Below are 20,050 nucleotides of genomic sequence, written 5' to 3'. Positions count from 1 at the left end.
TCAGTCCCAAAGATGTATAGTGCCATTATCTGCTCCAGGCACTAGAGCAACCTCTGAATTCACAGCAAATGTATTAATTATAACATTATGGCCAGAGAAGTTTTTAAGGAAGTTTCTGTTAGGGAATTTCCACTGTTCAAAAGATCTGGAGAACCAGATGCAAATATATGATGTCTTGGATACAAAACCACTGCTCTCACGGAATGTTTTATGCTTTGTTAGGGTGACCAGTGATTTTCCAGCCACAAAGTCCCATAGTCTTATGGTTGTGTCATGGCTTCCTGAAAAGATCTGTGGCTCTGCAACCTGCCACTTCACTGCACCCACTGCATTTGTATGCCCCACCAATGTGTGTACATTGGCTTGTGTGCTCAGGTCCCATATTCTTGCAGATGATCCTGTACTACAAGTTTCTAGTGTGTCAATGGTTGGGTACAAATCCAAACCATATGCTGCACTTAGATGTTCTGGCAGAGGGAATGGCCAAGCTGTAGGTAAGAGATTTACAAAATAATCAGGAGCTGGGAGTAATAGTATCTGGTCAGCCCCAGAATGTAGCTTCTGAGGAGAGTGAAGAGGGAAAGAAAGAAAAAAGGCAAAAAAATTCAGGGCAGAGTCAAGATGATGGCTGGAAAGCAGGGACTTGCTTAAGCTCTCCCCCAAATCACTCCAAACACCTGTAAGAAATGACTCTGAACAAATTCTAGAGCTATGGAACCCACGAAATAGCAGAGGGAAACAGGTCTCCACTCAAGAGAGCCCGGATGGTCGCCAGGGAGGGTCTATTGCACAGTGCTGGGAGCGGAGTGCAGCCCAGCATGGCCCATGTCAGGACAGACCAGACCCGGAGTCAGCCAGTCAGAACAGGCCTTGGGGCCATGAATCAGTGATCTGTGGCAGTTACCAGACTTCTCAACCCACAAAGGCCAAAGAGCAGCTTAGAGGGAAACTGCAGGATCAAGTTCAGAGCGGGTCCAGTCCCCAGCTCTGGGGCTGGCAGAGGTGGTGAGGTGGTGGCAGTGGCAGCAGCAGGAAGCTCCTAAGGCTGCTCCCAGAGCTTCAACATCAGATGCTTCCCGAATCCCTCACTCACAGGGTGGGAGGAATCTAGCATCAGATCAGAGTGGGAGTGCAAGGAGCACTTTGTGGGCACAAAGGCAGATTCTCTTGCTGTGCCCTGCTTGGATCTGTATTGCTGTCCTAGTTGGCAGTTCTTAGGGGAGGAGGAGAGCTGCTCTGACAGAGCATGCGGTGACAGTGGAGTAGAAGTAGCTCTGAAAACAGCAGTGCTTGGACCCTAAAGCTTGGTACAAAGTACTCTCTACTCTACAAGCAGTTGTATCCTGACAAAAAGGGCAAGGATCAAGTAGTTGGCTGGAAACATGAACAGGCAGCTAAAAGGAACTCAGACTCAAATGCAGATTCAGACTCAAACTCTAGATTCCTTTTTTGATGACAAAGAAGATGTAAACATACAGCCAGAAGAAGTCAACAAGGTCCAAGAGCCTACATCAAAAGACTCCAAGAAAAATATGAATTGGTTTCAGGCCATGCAAGACCTCAAAAAAGGATTTGGAAAAGCAAATAAGAGTAGAGGAAAAATTGGGAGGAGAAATGAGAGTGATGTAAGAAAACCATGAAAAACAAGTCAATGACTTGCTAAAGGAGACCCAAAAAATACTGAAGAAAATAGCACCTTAAAGAATAGAATAACCCAAATAGCACAAGAGCTCCAAAAAGCCAATGAGGAGAAGAATGCCTTGAAAGGAAGAATTAGCCAAATGGAAAAGGAGGTCCAACAGACCACTGAAGAAAATACCACCAAAAAATTAGATTGGAGCAAGTGGATGCTAGTGACTTTATGAGAAATCAAGATATTATAAAACAGAACCAAACAAATGAAAAAATGGAAGACAATGTGAAATATCTCGTTGGAAAACCACTGACCTGGATAATTTAAAAATTACTGAACTATCTGAAAGCCATGATCAAAAAAAAGAGCCTATATATTATCTTTCAAGAAATTATCAAAGAGAACTGCCCTGATATTCTAGAGCCAGAGGGTAAAATAGAAATTGAAAGAATCCACCAATTGCCTCTTGAAAAAGATCCAAAAATGTTGTTGCCAAATTCTGGAGATTCAAGGTCAAGGAGAAAATAATACAAACAGCCAGAAAGAAACAATTTGTATATTGTGGAAACATAATCAGAATAACAGAAGATCTAGCAGCTTCTAAATTAAAGGATCAAAGGACTTGGAATATGATGTTCCAGACGTCAAAGGAGCTAGGATTAAAACCAAGAATCACCTACCCAGCAAAACTGAGTATAATGCTCCAAGGCAAAATATGGATTTTCAATAAAATAGAGAACTTTCAAGCTTTCTTAATGAAAAGATCAGACCTGAATAGAAAATTTGACTTTCAAATACAGAATCAAGAGAAGCATGAAAAGGTAAACAAGAAAGAGAATTCATAAGGGACTTGCTAAATTTGAAGCATGAAAAGGTAAACAAGTAAGAGAATTCATAAGTGACCTACTAAAATTGAACTGTTATGTTTACATTCCTACATGGAAAGATGATGTGTGTAATTCAGGAGACCTTTCTCATTATTAGTGGAGTTGAAGGGAATATAGAAAGAGGGCACAGGATGAGTTGAATATGAAGGAATGATATCTAAAAAAATGAAACAAATTTAAGGGGTGAGAGAGAAATATATTGAAAAGAGAAAGGGAGATACAGAATGGGGTAAATTATCTCACATAAAAGTAGAAAGAAAATGCACTTTTGTTGGAAGGGAGGAGGGGGCAGCTGAGGGGGAATGAGTGAATCTTACTCTCATTGGATTTAACTTGATGAGGGAATAACATACACACTTAATTGGGTATCTTACTCCATAGGAAAGTAAGGGGAAGGGGATAAAAAAGGGGGGATAATAGAAGGGAGGGCAGATAGGGGGAGGAGGTCATCAAAAGCAAACACTATTTAAAATTTATTTAATATATTTAGTTCGGCGTTGATTTTCACAAGATTTTGAATTACAAATTTTCTCCCCATTTCTACCTTCCTCCCCACTCCAAGATGGTGTATATTCTGGTTGCCCTATTCCCCAGTCAGCCCTCCCTTCTGTCACCCCACTCCCCTCCCATCCCCCTTTCCCTTACTTTCTTGGAGGGCAAGATAAATTTGTATGCCCCATTACCTGTGTATCTTATTTCCTATTCGCATGGAAAAACTTTTTTTTTTTCTGTTTTTGAACATCTGTTTTTAAAACTTTGAGTTCCAAATTCTCCCCCATCTTCCCTTCCCACCCACCCTCCCTAAGAAGGCAAGCAATTCAACATAGGCCACATACGTATCATTATGTAAAACCCTCCCACAATACTCATGTTGTGAAAGACTAATTATATTTTGCTCCTTCCTAACCTATCCCCCCGTTATTAAATTTTCTCCCTTGAACATGTCCCTTTTTAAAAGTATCTGTTTTTGATTACCTCCTCCCCCATCTGTCCTCCCTTCTATCATACCCCCTTTTTTATCTTCTTCCTTCTTCTTTCCTGTGGGGCAAGATACCCAATTGAGTGTGTATGGTATTCCCTTCTCAGGTCAAATTCTATTACAGCAAGATTCACTCATTCGCCCTCACCTGCTCCTTCTTCCCTTCCAACAGAACTGCTTTTTCTTGCCACTTTTATGCGAGATAATTTACCCCATTGTATTTCTCCCTTTCTCCCTCTCTCGATATATTTTATTTCTTTAGATATCATCCCTTCATATGCAACTCACCCTGTGCCATCTGTCTATATACATATATATATGTATATATATACACACATACATATATACATACACACACATATATATACATACACACACATATATTATATATGTGTGTGTATGTATATGTATATATGTATATGTATATATATCTATATGTATGTGTATGTGTGTGTGTGTGTATATATACATATACATATACATATATACACATTCCCTTCAGCTTCCCTAATACTGTGGTCTCATGGATCATATACATCAGCTTTCCATGTACGAATGTAAACAAAACAGTTCTACTTTAGTAAGTTCCTTGCAATTTCTGTTTCTTGTTCGTTTTCTCGATTATCTTTTCATGCTTCTCTTGATTCTTATGTTTGAAAATCAAATTTTCTAGTCAGTTCTGGTTTTTTCACTGAGAAAGCTTGAAAGTTCTCTATTTTATTAAAAGCCCATATTTTGCCTTGGAGCATGATACTCAATTTTTGCTGGGTAGGTGATTCTTGGTTTTAATCCTAGCTCCATTGACCTCTGGAATATCATATTCCAAGCCCTTCGATCTCTTAATGTAGAAGCTGCCAGATCTCGGGTTATTCTGATTGTGTTTCCACAATACTCAAATTGTTTCTTTCTGGCTCCTTGCAGTATTTTCTCCTTGATCTAGGAGCTCTGGAATTTGGTGACAATATTCCTAGGAGATTTCTTTTTGGGATCTATTTGAGGAGGCAATTGATGGATTCTTTCAATTTCTATTTTGCCCTGTGGCTCTAGAATATCAGGGCAGTTCTCCTTGATAATTTCTTGAAAGATGATATCTAGGCTCTTTTTTTGATCATGGCTTTCAGGTAGTCCAATAATTTTTAAATTATCTCTGCTGGATCTATTTTCAAGGTCAGTGGTTTTTTCCAATGAGATATTTGACATTGTCTTCCATTTTTTCATTCCTTTGGTTCTGTTTTATAATATCTTGATTTCTCATAAAATCACTAGCTTCCACTTGCTCCAATCTAATTTTTAAAGTACTATTTTCTTCAGTGGTCTTTTGGACCTCCTTTTCCATTTGGCTAATTCTGCCTTTCAAGCCATTCTTCTCCTCATTGACTTTTTGGAGCTCTTTTGCCATTTGAGTTAGTCTATTTTTTAAGGTGTTGTTTTCTTTAGTGTATTTTTCAGTATTTTTTTGGGTCTCCTTTAGCAAGTCATTCACTTGTTTTTCATGGTTTTCTTGCATCCTTCTCAATTCTCTTCCCAATTTTTCCTCTACTTCTCTAACTTGCTTTTCCAAATCCTTTTTGAGCTCTTCCATGGCCTGGGACCAGTTCATGTTTTTCTTGGAGGCTGTTGGTGTAGGCTCTTTCACTTTGTTGACTTCTTTAGGCTGTATGTTTTGGTCTTCTTTGTCACCAAAGAAAGAATCCAAAGTCTGAGACTGAATCTGGGTGTGTTTTCCCGGCCTGGCCATATTCCCAACTAACTAACTTGACCCTTGAGCTTTTCAGTGGGATATGACTGCTTGTAGACTAAAGAGTTCTATGTTCCACGTTTGGGGGGGGGGGATGTGCCAGCTCTGCCACACCAGCACTGCTCCTTCCCCAAGAACCCCTAGTCCAGACTGGGCTTAGATCTTCAGCAGGTTGTGCACTCCTGCTCTGATCTACCACTTAATTCCTCCCACCAGGTGCACCTGGGGCCGGAAGCAACAACAGCTGTAGCTGCCCCACCTCCACTGCCCCCGGTGCTGGAAGCCTAACCTCGAACTCCTTCCACTCCCGCAGCTTTTCCCACTGACCTTCTCTGCAGTCTTTGGTGTTTTTGGGTTGAAAAGTCCGGTAACTGCTACAGCTTACTGATTCAGGGAGCGAGGGCGTGTTCTGCCCTGCTCCTGCTCTGGTTGGTCCACGTGGCCCATGCTGGGCTCCGCTCCCCTCCACTTCCAGCTTCATGGGTGATAGACCTCACGCAGCGACCCTCCAGGCCGTCCTGGGCTGAAGCCCTGCTTCCCTCTGCTATTTTGTGGGTTCTGAAATTCTAGAATTTCTTCAGAGCCATTTTTTATAGGGTTTTGGAGGGACTTGGCGGGGAGCTCATGCAAGTCCCTGCTTTCCAGCCGCCATCTTGGCTCCACCCCAAAAAAACAAACACTTTCAAAAAGGGACAGGGTCAAGGTAGAAAATTTAATAAAGGTAGACATAATAGGATGGAAGGAAATACAGTTAGCCTTTCACAACATGAGCATTTTGGATGTGTTTTACAAAATGATACATATGTAATCTATGTTGAATTGATTGCCTTCCTAGGGAGGGTGGGTAGGAAGGGAAGAGAGGGAGAATTTGGAACTCAAAATTGTAAAAGCAGGTGCTTAAAAAAAGTTATTTTTTTCATACAGCTGGGAAACAATATATATATATATATATATATATAGGGAACAGGGCATAGAAATCTATCCTGCCCTACGAGAAAGTCAGGGGAAAGGGGATGGGGGGGAGTGGGGTGAAAGAATGGAGGGCCGACTCAGAAAAGAGACAATCAGAATATATGCTACCTTGGAATGGGGGGGGAGGGAAGAAATGGGGAGAAAATTTGTAACTCAAACTCTTGTGGAAATCAGTGTTGAAAACTAAAATATTAAATAAAAATGATAAAAATTTTAAAAATGCTAAAAAAAACTTCACAGTGGAAAACAAAACTAACAAGGAAGAGGAGATGAACAGTTCTGAACACAATGTATAGTGTAGGCTTTCTTGAAATGGAAATTTTTTGCTATATATTTTGAATCCTCATTTACATTCTACTGTGCACATGGCAATGTTTTTTTTCTTATTTTGTATTCAAGTTTTAGTATTTAAGTTTTTAATGTTTCTTCTTCTATTATTACTGTGTATTTGTTTTAGTATTTAAGTTTAAAATAAATTAATAAAAAGGGTATAAAAAGAAGCAGTGGAAATTATACATTAGTCCAGCATTCTCAGACCTTTGTATCTACTTATCATTTACTGGACCCAAGGCTTTACCATTAAAGTTTGTCACTTGACCCATTCATTATTTAGAGAGACTTTCTGGAACCCATGCAACAGTAGTCTTATACTTATCATATATAAACTCTACATGAACTGCTGGAGCAAAAGAGCTTCTGCAATGGGTAATTGACTCAGGTGCGGAAATTAGCAATTCCAATTTGTGACACCTCCACTCATTTATTTTGTTGAGAAAAACAATTTAGATTAAATGCTTCCTTTAATCCAAGCTCTTTCTCCAGTTATCCTCAAGGAGAGATGCTATTATATTTGTTCCTGTCACTTATTTTCACAAGTATATTCACCTCCTCCCCATTTCCCCACCTCTTAGTAAGGCCTATGACCACCTTATACCCTACTTGAAAATATGATCTATTTTATGGAAGTTGATCAGTTCCAACCTTGATCTCATTCTGGTGCAATAGCACAAACCCAAGATTTCCAGTGTCTGGACCAGAAATTCCTCTGAGGCTAAGCAGAGAATCCAGATAGTTTGTCTCAATTTGTGCTCTGAAGGAAATCTCAGCAGTCCTGAGATCTCTCAAGGACTCAGAAACACATGGATAGAAAAGAATAAATTCTGATGTTGCCGCTCACACACTCCAGTGATGGTGTCTGTAGGGAACCTACCAACCTATTTTACGTCCTCCCCAAAACAGGGAGATAGTTGTGAAAGACAGCCAGCAGAATCTTTTTATGTCAGGTTCAGCCAAGGCAGGCAATCAGGTTCTGCCAAAAGTAGAATACCTTAGTTCAAGGGAGGGGTGACAACAGTTAAAGAGGGAACCTCAGATTTTTCTCTTTTCGATGAAAAAAAAAATGGAAATAGCTGAGGCTATAGTGCCCTCTTGTGGGAAGGAGATAAGTCTAACAGCACTTTTTTGCGGGGATAACCTGAAAAATACTGCTGTCATTAGCTAATTAGGCTGGGTTTTTTTTTTCATTCCAATCCTCACCCATTTCACTCGAAAGCTTGAGAGGACAGGAATTTGGGTTTTCATCATACCTTCCGATTAATCAAAGGAAAAAATCTCAACCTGCCAGTCCCTGGGAACAAAGTTCCATGTATTTGGATTGTTGGGGGTAGAGAGGGTATAGGGAACATATACTATAACCTGCAAACTTCTTATCCCATAATTCTCTCCCCTCATTCCATTATTATTGCTGTTCAGTCTTATTTCAGTTGTGTCTGACTCTTCATGACCCCATTTAGGATTTTCTTGGCAAAGATATTGGAGTGGTTTGTCATTTCCTGCTTCAGCTCATTTTACTTATGAGGAAACTGAGGCAAACAGAGTTAAGGGCCCAAAATATAGCCATTAAGTGGAGCTAGGCCAGGGACCTATTGTGGTCTAATCTATGAGCTTCAGAGTGAACTGAGAGAAAGAAAAAAGAAAAAGAAAGAGAGAAAGAAAGAAAGAAAGAAAGAAAGGATAATGAAGAAAGAAAGAAAGAAAGCAAAGTAAGAGGGAGAGAGAAATCTAGCCAGTAAACCCCAAGTTAAGTGGTCAGCTTCTAGCCTTCAGAATTTACCTTCCTTTAGAAGGGAGAAGGAGAGGGAGAACGCGAGGATGAGCTGAATTACCCAACTAGCTGGGTTCCCATTCAGGCAGCTCAGTCTACACACAGGTTGTGTTTTCCCTTCATTTTCACGGAGGACCAAGGCATCAGGGAAATGAGGACATGACTTGCAGTTGACTTTGCATTGAATGAGGGAGGGCTGTGCAAGGTCACCAGCCTCATTTTCTCCTCCAGAGCCATGTGGATCCAGATTCATCAGGATGACTGGAGATGGCCAAGGATGCATTGGGAGAGCCTGGCCCTTTTTTCTAATTAAAGATGATGGGGATATAAAACCAAAACATGAAATAGCCCCTCCTTTCAAAGAACTTGCATCTACTAGGGAAATGAAATGTACATTGAGAGTACTACAATTCAGGTGGTAAAGGCTGAAGAGATCAAACAATTTGTTCTAAAAGAGGCATCCTAACAGAGAGGTTACTGAGGTTATGACTGGGGCCATGGGTTCAAATTCTACCTCAAATACTTACTGGCTACTTTATCATGGATAAGTCACCGAATCTCTCAGTATCTGTTTTCTTATCTGAAAAACAGGGATAATAATATTTACATTACCTCTTTCATAGATTGCGACAAACATGTACTTTGAAAGTTACAAAGTGCTATATAAATATGAGTTGATATTATTTAGTGAAGGAATTCCACCAAAATCTTAGGGGGTCAATGAAAGCTTTATTAGCATCTAAGCTGAACATCGAGGAAAGATAAGGAATCTGAATGGTAGGGATGAGGAAAAATGAATTCTAGGCATACTTAATAGCTTATACAAAAGTTTGGAAGTGGGAGCCAGCATCATAATTTTTGGCAATGGTCAGTAGAGCAGACAGACTTGAGAGCTGAATATTCAAAGGAAAAAAAGGGGGAGAAATAAAGCTTAGCAGATAAGTATATAAGATATGTTTTATAAATGTTTTATCGTCCCATCATTGGAAATGATAATGCAATATTTAAATGGCCACCAGTAGGTGTGCCCATTTCCTCTGACCTTGGTTTTATGAAAAGAATATCTTACAGTAAAAATGAGGATGAGATTTTTGCCCTGGAGGAGAAAGGGAATGCAATCATGGATGTGATCACTGGGCAACTGGAAGTGGTGGCAAGATTTATATGACTTTTTTGGATGTTTTTGTGCTAGTAAAGCAGAAAATCACTTGACTTTTGTAAGGACTGATAAAGTTTTGTTTCCACAGTATGCTTATATCTAACTTAATTGCAGAAGAAAGCAGTGGAGAGATGTTGATTATTAACCAACATATCTAAAAGCCAGTTCCATTTTCCTTTGTGCTCTGAGAATGCTTTATTCCTTTGTTAAAAAAAAAAAAGAACTGCCTGGCCAGGTGAAGCTCCAGGCTAAGAAACTGAGGTGTGGATCAGTGGAATAGGTTAGGTACACAAGACTCAGTAGTCAATGACTACAGAAATCTATTGCTTGATAAACCCAAAGAATCTAGCTTCTGGGCTAAGAATTCATTGTTTCACATTAACTGCTGAGAAAATTAGAAATCTTAGGGCAGAAACTGGGCATAGACCAATATCTTACACCATATACCAAAATAAAGTCAAAATGGATTCATGATCTAGGAATAAAGGCTGACACTATAAGTAATTTGGGAGAGCAAGGAATAGTTTACCTACCAGATTTATGTGAAAGCAAAGAATTCATGACAGAACAAGAGATAGAGAGCATTGCAAAATGCAAAACTGATAATTTTGATTATGTAGAATTGAAAAGTTTTTGGATAAAAAAGCCAATGCAACGAAGATTAAGAGGGAAGCAGAAAACTGGGAGAAAATCTTTACAACTATTGTCTCTGATAAAGGCCTCATCTTTAAAATATACAGGGGACTGAGATGACTATATAGAAATACAAGGCATTCCCCAATTGAGAAATGGTTAAAGGATATGAACAGGCAGTTTTCAGAGGAAGAAATTAAAGATATCTGTAGGCATACGAAAAATGCTCTAAATCACTACCGATTAGAGAAATGCAAATCAAAACAACTCTTAGGTACTGCATCTCTCCTGTCAGATTGGCTAAAATGACAAAACAGGAAAATACTAGATGTTGTAGAGGATGTGGGAAAATTGGAACACTGTTACATTGCTGGTGGAGTTGTGAACTGATCCATTCAGGAGAGCAATTTGGACCTATGCCCAAAGGGCTATAAAAATGTTCATACCCCTTGACCCAGCAATACCACTTCTAGGGTTGTATCCCAAAGAGATCACACAAGTGGGAAAAGGACGCATATGTACAAAATTATTTATAGTGGCTCTTTTTGTAGCAGCAAAGAATTAGAAATCAAGGGGATGCCCATCAAATGGGGAATGGCTGAACAAGTTGTGGTAAATGAATGTAATAGAATACCATTGTGCTATAAGAAATGGGGAAGACATGGACTTTATAATAACCTGGAAAAACCTACATGATATAATGCTGAGTGAGCAGAGCAGAACTAGGAGAACATTATACACAGCCACAGATATATGGATTCTGTGATGACTAACCTTGATAGACTTAGCTCTTCTCAGCAATACAAGGTTCAAAGACAACTCCAAAGGATTCATGATGGAAAGAGCTATCTACATCCAGAGAAAGAACTATGGAGTCTGAACGAAGATTGACGTAATCTATTTGCTCTCTTTTTTTCCTCTTTTGTTTTTGTTTTTTTTTTTTTGTTTGTTTTGTTTTGTTTCTTCTTTCTCATGATTCATTCCACTGGTCATAATTCTTCATTACAACTTAACTGTTGTGTAAATAAATTTAATGTCATTATATGTAGAAGGTATATCAGATTACGTGCCGTCTCAGGGAGGGGAGGAAGGAGGGGAAGAAAGTCTGGCACTCAAAATCATGCAGAACTGAGTGTTGTAAAGTAAAAAAATTTAAAAAAAACTTAATTTTTTTAAAAAAAGAATGACGTCTATAACCCAAGGCAATGTCTTAGATAATGGGATCTTTGTTGTGGATATCTTGAGCTGAATCCTCAACTCATGCTTTTTGTCAGTTCTCCAACTTCATAACTCCATCCATTACCCACTCTAGAGAAACTTGGTCAACCTAAAGGCTAAATCTTACCCATTTAAACTATTATAATGACTCCCATCACCTGAAGACTACATCTGTTGCTGGAGAACATTTGTCTTGTGATTCCAGTCCTATCTTGGCTGTAGTTAAAATGGTTTTAATAAGGGAAGTCCAAATTGTGTTGCCTTCATGGAGGTGTTTCTTCAAGAGTTCCATGAGTAGACTCCTCTTACATTATTATAGAGAATGAAGAGATGTTCCAGAAGAGATGGTGACTTTATCACTAATCAGACAATCTCCCAGCCCTTCAAGCCATCTTCCAGACTCAATTCTGACTGCCCTTGATAGCCAACCAAAAGAAGACACACCTATGTTCCTCAAGACTTTGTTCTGTCATCTTACTAATTGTTATAAAAGACCCTGTCAGCCCTCACTCAAGGTCTTTGTTCATTAAGAGAGGCAATTGATCCAAGTTATTGCTGACTGCTGTCCTAACTAATAAATTGATCATGCTCCGAACTTTGTCTCTTAGTGAACCTTAATTTTCAAACATAACACTAAAGCAGATCTCCTCCTGCAGGACTCTTAGCATCATATTCCAAAATTTATGGACATAGCATTCACCTTTTGCCAGAACTCCAGTCTCAAGCTATCAATTTCCTGCTGAATGTCTTCACCTAGATCAGGGGTGGGGAACCTATGGTCTTGAGGCCATGTGTGGCCCTCTAGTAACTCAAGTATGGCCCTTTGACTGAATTCAAAGTTCACAGAAGAAATCCCCTTAGTAAAAGGATTTGTTCTGTAAAAGTTGGCCTCAGTCAAAAGGCTGCACTTAAGGACTGAATCCACCTCTAATTCTCTATCCACTGCACCACTTGGATGACTTGTCCTCAGGAGCACAAGACATGGACTGATAATCGAATGCTTTTTCTTTCCTTGTCTTGCTAGGTTTGACTTCTAACTGCTTCTTCTTGTTATTATCTCATTAACAATGGACCTTAGTGGACAGACTCAGTGGCAAACCCTTTTACAGAAAAGCTTTCAGTTAACATTTTGACTTCATATGCCTCTGACCACATATCTTTTTATTGTTCTCCTTTTATGTACTCCCACCATAATTATTCTGATACAGATTTTCATGACTCTTCATCCAGAAGGTTGCAGCAGCCTAATAACTGGTCTCCCTGTACCAAAGTGTTCTCTTATATAATTTTCTTACACACAGCATCCAAGTTGATATTCTGTAAACACAGATCTGATTATGCTGCTTCTCTGCTTATGCAGATTCAAAGGTTTCCTGGCTTTCCATTGCACTTAGGGTATGGGAAACTCCTCTGGCATTTTAGGCTTTTATAATGTAGTTCAAACCTGTATTTCCAGACTGACTAAGCATGACTCCAATAGACCTGCTTTAGGCTCTGATCAAGGTACTCTACTTGATGTTCCCCATATATGATATTCCACCTGCTATACCCATGGTTTTGTACAAATTATTAACCATGCATGGAATATTTTCACTTTTCACCCACATCTACACCTACATCTACATTTTCACCTTCATCTACACCTACATACCTTCACCTTGCTCTCTTCTATGCTGAATTAATGGAACATCTTTGTGACATCTTTACTGATTCCCCAAATTGTTATTACCCTCTCAAAGTCATAGTGCATTTATTTTGTTCATATCACATTTTTATTTATCTGTATCTCCCCATAGAATGCAACCTTCCTGAGTTTAGGGCATGTCTAACTTTTGTGTATTTATGTATGTATTTGTTGTCTGTGTACACACACACACACACACACACACACACACACACATTTTATTGTTCAGTTTCATCAGTCGTGTCTGATTTTTTGTAATCCCATTTGCAGTTTTCTTGGTAGAATTACTGGAATAGTTTGCTAATTTCTTTCTCCAGCTCATTTTATAGATGAGGAAACTAAGTAAGGAAAACAGGATTAACTGACTTGTCCAGAGTTACACATCAGGTAAGTGTCTGAGGTTGGATTTGAACTCATAATGAGTCTTCCTGACACTAGGCTGGGCACTCTATCTACTGCACCACTTAGTTGCACACATATACACACATGTGTGTATATAGCTATATGTATGCACATATACATACAAACGCATATGTCCATATACACACATGTGTATGTATATGTGTATATAGATATATGTTTATGAGCATTTGCATTATATACGCATGTCTAGTGCCTAGAGTACGGCACTGGAAAACTATTTGTTGAATAACAGCTGAATAGATAGTGATCAAAATCACAAAGAATAGGGATTTTGTAGGGAAAGAAGGAGTCTAGCTCAGAAATATCAAAATCATTTCCCATTTTTCATATCACAGATGAGAAAACTTTGTAATAACCAATGATGTTTCCTATTCAATCAGGATGGTTCATGGAATAAGTATTTTCAGCACTTTACAGAGAAGACTGGGGTTACCAGACAGGAAAAGAAAAGCATCTAGAATTGATACTCTGATTTCAGATTTACTAAATTTTATAAGTATCTTTGATTTGATTATAAATATATTTGATCATCACAACAATGCTGAGATATAGATGTTATTGTTATCCTCATTTTACAGTTGAAGAAACTGAAGCAGAGAGAGGTTAAGTCATTGTTTAGGGTCACATATGTAGTAAGTTTTTGAGACTGGATTTGCCTTCCAGTCTTTCAGAATCCAGTTCTAGGACTTTATCTACTGTACTACCTAAATGTAAAAGAAAGAGACAGGGTCTGCAAAAGAAGCAGCTTACCTTCACAGGTTCTAGGGTCCCACAAAAGAGAGAGAGGTTTTGGACTAACACATTTGTTTTTTCCAAAAATTTTGAGGTAGGAAATGATCATGATTACAATATCAAATCTAAAGACGTGAAGGGTGGAGTCAAGATGGCAGAGTAAAAGTAGGGACTTCTTTGAATTTTCCCCCAAGCCCCTCCAAATACCTGTAAAAAATTACTCTAAACAATTCAGGACCACCAGAACCCACAAAATGACAGAGTGAAACAAATTTCCAGCCCAAGAAAAACTGGAAAGCCAACAGGAAAAGTCTATTGCATCCAGCTGGGAGAGGAACACAGACCAGTACTGGCTGCATTGACACAGACTAGGTATCCCAGAAAACCTGGAGCAGGCTTCAGGGGACTGAATCACTGGAAGATGTAGCATTTCCAGTCTTCTCAATGCACAAACACCAAAGAACATAGAAAGTGAGTAAGAAAGGTCTGTTGGGACCTGGGTGAAAGAGGAGTGTGGTCCAGCCCCAGTCCTGGGCCAATGGAGGCCATGGTGGTAGCAGTGGAAGCTTCCAGAGCTCTCAGGCCACAGATGATAGGAGGATTGAGCAGCAGATCAGAGGGGGATTGGAGAGCTGAGGCAGGATTGTCTTGTTTTGCCAGTACTTGGATATGGCTCGCAGTCCTAGTGCAAGGAGTTTTGGCATAGCAGAGCTTTGGGTATCAGTGGAGAAGGAATCCTCCTCACAGTTCCAAGGCAGAAAAGAGTACTTATGGTTAGTCACAAACCAGAGCATAGGCCAGGAGAGCAGTAAACACCTTTCCTTTGATCATACCACCTTGGAAGAACTGAAAATTTATAGGTCCCTAGAAGTATCTCTGAAAACAGCTACACAAAACCTCTGAAGCTTAAGACAGTACACCCTCCACATTGGAAGCAGAGTTCTACCTAAACAAAAAATTAAAATTTTGTGTAATTGCATTGGAAAATGGGCAAACAGCCTAAAATACTCAGATTTAGAATCTTATTTTGGTGACAAAGGAGGTCAAAACACACAACCAGAAGGATACAGCAAAGTCAAAGCCCCTACATCAAAAGCCTCCAGGAAAAATACAAATTGCTCTCATGCCAGGAAAGAACTCAAAAAGTATTTTGAAAATCAAGTAAGAGAAGTAGAAGAAAAAATTAGGAAGAGAAATGAGAGTGATGCAAGAAAATAATAAAAAATGAGTCAACAGGTAGCTAAAAGAGACCCAAAAAATGCTGAAGAGAATAACACCTTAAAAAATACACAAATTTAAATGGCAAAAGAGATCAAGAAGCCAACGAGGAGAAGAATGCCTTAAAAAGCAGAACTGGCCAAATGGAAAAAGAGGTCCAAAAGTTCATTAAAAAGTTCAAATGGAGCAAATGGAAGCTAATGACTTTATGAGAAATCAAGAAATAATATAACAAATCCAAAGAATGAGACAATAGAAGACAATATGAAATATCTCGGGAAAATAACTGACCTGGAATATAGATCTAGGAGAGTGCAAGGAGAGTTAAAAATTATTGGATTATCTGCAAGTCATGATAAAAAAATATCCTAGACATCATCTTTCAAGAAATTATCAAAGAAAACTGCCCTGATATTCTAGAGCCAAAGAGTAAAAAAGAAATTGAAAGAATCCATTGATCATCTCCAGAAAAAGATTCCAAAAGAAAAACTCCTAGGAATAATGTAGCCAAATCCCAGAGTTCCAGGTCAGGGAGAAAATATTGCAAACAGCCAGGAAGAAACAATTCAAGTATTCTGGAAACATCATCAGGATAACATAAGATTTAGCAGCTTCTATATCAAGGGATCAGAGGTCTTGGAATATGATATTCCAGAGGTCAAAGGAGCTAGGATTACAATCAAGAATCACCTACCAAGAAAAACTGAGTATAATCCTTCAGGGGAAAATTTGACTATTTAATGAAATAGAGGACTTTTAAGTATTCTTGATGAAAAGATCAGAGCTGCATAGGAAATTTGCCTTTCAAATACAAGACTCCAGAAAAGCATAAAAGGAACACTGCCCCTTCCCCAAGAACCCCCAACCCTGACTGGGCTTAAATTTTCAGCAGGCTGTGCACTCCTGCTCTGGTCCGCCACTCAATTCCTCCCACCAGTTGAGCCTGGGGCCAGAAGCAACAGCAGCTGTGTCTGCCCCACCTCCGCTGTCCCTGGGGCTGGAAGCCGAATGGTGAACTCCTTCCACTCCCGCAGCTTTTCCCACTAACCTTCTCTGCTGTTTTTGGTGTTTGTGGGTTGAGAAGTCTGGTAACTGCTGCAGCTCACTGATTCCGCCCGGCTCCTGGTCTGGTTGGTCTGCGCTGTTCACGCTGGGCTCTGCTCCGCTCCCAGCTCCCAGCTCCCAGCTCCGTGTGGGATAGACCTCACCCAGAGACCTTCCAGGCTGTCCTGGGCTGGAGCCCTGCTTTCCTCTGCTGTTTTGTGGGTTCTAGAATTGGTTCAGAGCCATTTTTATAGGTTTTTGGAGGGACTGGGCAGGGAGCTCACGCTGGTCCCTGCTTTCCGGCCACCATCTAGAACTCAAAGTTTTAAAAACAAATTCTAAAAATTGTTTTTACATCCAACTGGGAAATAACATATACAGGTAGTAGAGTATAGAAATCTATCTTGCCCTACGTGACAATGGAAGGGAAGTGGATAAAAGAAGGGGGGTGTGCGGTGGTTAGAAGGGAGAGCAGACTGGGGGAAAGGATAATCATCATGCATTTCATCTTAGGGTGGGGGAGGGGAGAGATAAGGTGATAATTAGAGACTCAAAATTTTGTGAAAGTGAATGTTGAACACTAAAATTAATTTAAATAAATCTTAAGACAAAAGAGTGGGTATTATTGTTAATACCTTACATACAATTTCCAGCAACTACCTAGGAGGTTACACGTCATCTGGTGATTAACTCTCACTTGCATTCATAGGTTATATTCACCTCTTGCCATTTCTTCTCATTCCTCTTTATTCACAGGAAAATATCCTACCCTTTTTTTCTAGTATACCTTTCCATTGCAATCATCATGCCAGTTTCAAGATCTTAAAGATCAAGCAAATGAAACAATTTAACTACATTTTCTAACCTTAAATTCTCTATGTGCATTAGTCATTATAGTATTATCATTTTATTTTTCGTATCTTTATTTTGGTTGGATTTAAGATAGAAATATCCTGGGGAAAATTGCTACACTAATCTTATATATTGTTTTTCAGTATTCATAAAAAGTTTATGCAGGTATATGTAGTGATTGATTATTTTGTAAATGAAGTATTAGGATGCAGGTTCAACTTGTGTAGTTTTACTTAAAAGATGTTTGGTTATTATTATGATGATGATCTTAGTCTTAATTCTTTGGAACACACATTGGAATCTCAGCTGCTTGATTCTCAGAGTTATCTCTTTTGTTGTTGTTGTTCATTTGTTTTGTTGTTGTTTGTTTGTTTGTTTGATTTTATTAAATAGAATCCCAAGTAGCTCACCTTGCCTAGGGTCTGGGAGGAAACTCCAGTACTACAGAGACGTCCCAGAGGCCCAGAACAACAGACACAGAAGAGAAAAAACTGCTTTTTTCCTATTGGTACTATTGGCATTCCCTGGAGACAGTTTCTTCAAGGAAAAAGGCTTCTTTTTTTTTAAGTGTTATCCATAACAAAAAAGACCTGCTACTATAGTAGTTAAGACTTGATCTAAGATAAGGAGGGCTATTGCAGGGAAAAAGCCTTGAGATTTCCATAAGTCACGATGGGAGAAACCAGAGTAATAGCAGAGAATTGGGGAGTGGAATAAACCTAGCCCAGCCACTCTACGTTTGGAAGCTCCTCTGAAAATACTGCTGCCAAAAGCAAGCTAGGGCTGTCTTATCAGTTCTAAATCTCAACAGTCTCCTTTGCAGTTCTAAGAAGGGTGATTAGGACATTGAGATCTTCTGCCTTTATGTCCTGAATACACAAGGTAATTATTAAAGAGAAAATGCAGTTGTGTCTTTTCCTCAGGTATTACAACCCTAGATACTAGGAATGATGGAGTAAAGATAAACTGAGAATAGTCTATCCTTTCCCATCCCTCCCAAACTAAATATCGCCTTTTATTTATTTATCCTTCCTGGGGTAAATATTGGGTTAAAGTTGTTGATCTGGGCTCCCAATCCAGCTAAGTAGTTTCACCCAGAGGGAGTTCCTGAGTAACTGTGAATCTCTTCTAAGCCAGTCTCACTTGTTACTGCTCTTTCTTTGTCTTTGGTGGGCAACAGTGATTTAAGACACCCGGTCAATTTCCTCAAGATCTTTTTACTATCGAAGTTTTAATTTAGTTCATTTGCACACTTGGAAATCTATGTCAAAATATTATTTTGTCATAATTGGGTCATGTTTAATGACTATGGTTTAGCTTAGAAGCATGCCAGCCATATGCTAGTCTATCTCTTCGTTCTTGAAATCCCTGTTGTTCCCAATATAAAACAAATTTCCCCAGTAAGTATTGAATACATACATCATGCCCAATCATGTTATAGGTGATGTGGACAAAAGAAGATGCAGTCACTGCTTCTATTTGCAGTCAAACTATGAAGATGAGACCCGCAGGTAAAAGAGGCAGCAAACAATGACTTCCACATGTCAGTTTACCTGTCTATGAAGATTGGGAAATATGGTAGATGACTACAAAGTGCTTCTCAACTCTCACTCTGGATGATTCAATCAATCATTCTATGAAAGAAGGATAATTTGTGTAGCTGAACACATCATGTATTTGAAAGAGAAGTTAATTTGAAATCAAAAGACCTAGGTTTGAATCTAAGCTATTTAAATCACTATTTATATGACCTTGCCCAGCTCCTCTTACCTATCTGGTCCCACTTTTATCACTTTAATTAAGAGGAAGTTGGTAAAGTACTTCCTAAATATCTGATCCTGACATCTCTTTAGTAAAGAATATTAACTTGGGAATTGTTGGCATGGAATAATTTTGTCATGGAATTGGCACGGAAAAAGTAGACAGCTTCCTGGAAGAGGAAAGACAAAGTGATCTTTCAAGAAAGAATACATCACTGAAGAATATTGGGGAGAACATTCCAAAGTAGTAGTGAGGATAAGCAATGCCATTTGGTGCTTTTACCCTGAATGACTGTTTGAAGTAAGGAGAGTGAAAATATATCAAAACTTGCAATGTTATACTCATTTTCAAAATTTCAAGAAGCAAAAAAACATCTAGTCAGTGGGATTCACTATCAAAGAGGCAGAAGTATAATCATGATATATGTCTTATCAGAAAACAGAGAAGAGGCTGGAAGAAATAACCATTGTTTATTTTTTTGGCTCTGAGGCAAAGTAGTTCAATATTTCCAAACAATGAATAACTAGAATCATGAGTGTGGAACAAATGCCTATACTGTTAGAATTGGTTGAGGTTACAGTTAATGCTGAATATTTTTTTCAATTTTTTTATTCTTTTTTTTAATGTATAGTAACATTGGAAGGGGTAAAGTGTTTAGAAATGAATATTAAATTATAGATACATCCATACATATAAATATATACATATACACACATAAATTATGTGAAGATATATAATATATATATACATATAGGTATATACATACACATATACACATGCATGTATGTATGCATGTATGGCACAAGCTTTGCAGCAGAGAAAAAGTACAGTGAGTAATGTGTGTACCCAGGGTCAGAAAGGTCTGAAGTTGATCAGGAACTAGAGTGATGATAAGTCAATCCGTGGGTAGAAAGGAGATTTTACCACCCAGATTCTTTTCCTCTGAGAAGATTGAATAAGTATAATCTGGGCACGAGTTTATAAGAGAGAAAATATATTCCAAAGACCAAAGA

Source organism: Trichosurus vulpecula, chromosome 2 (genome assembly GCF_011100635.1).
Source record: "Trichosurus vulpecula isolate mTriVul1 chromosome 2, mTriVul1.pri, whole genome shotgun sequence".
In the NCBI taxonomy this organism is placed as follows: Eukaryota; Metazoa; Chordata; class Mammalia; order Diprotodontia; family Phalangeridae; genus Trichosurus; species Trichosurus vulpecula.
This window is presented reverse-complemented; position numbering follows the sequence as displayed.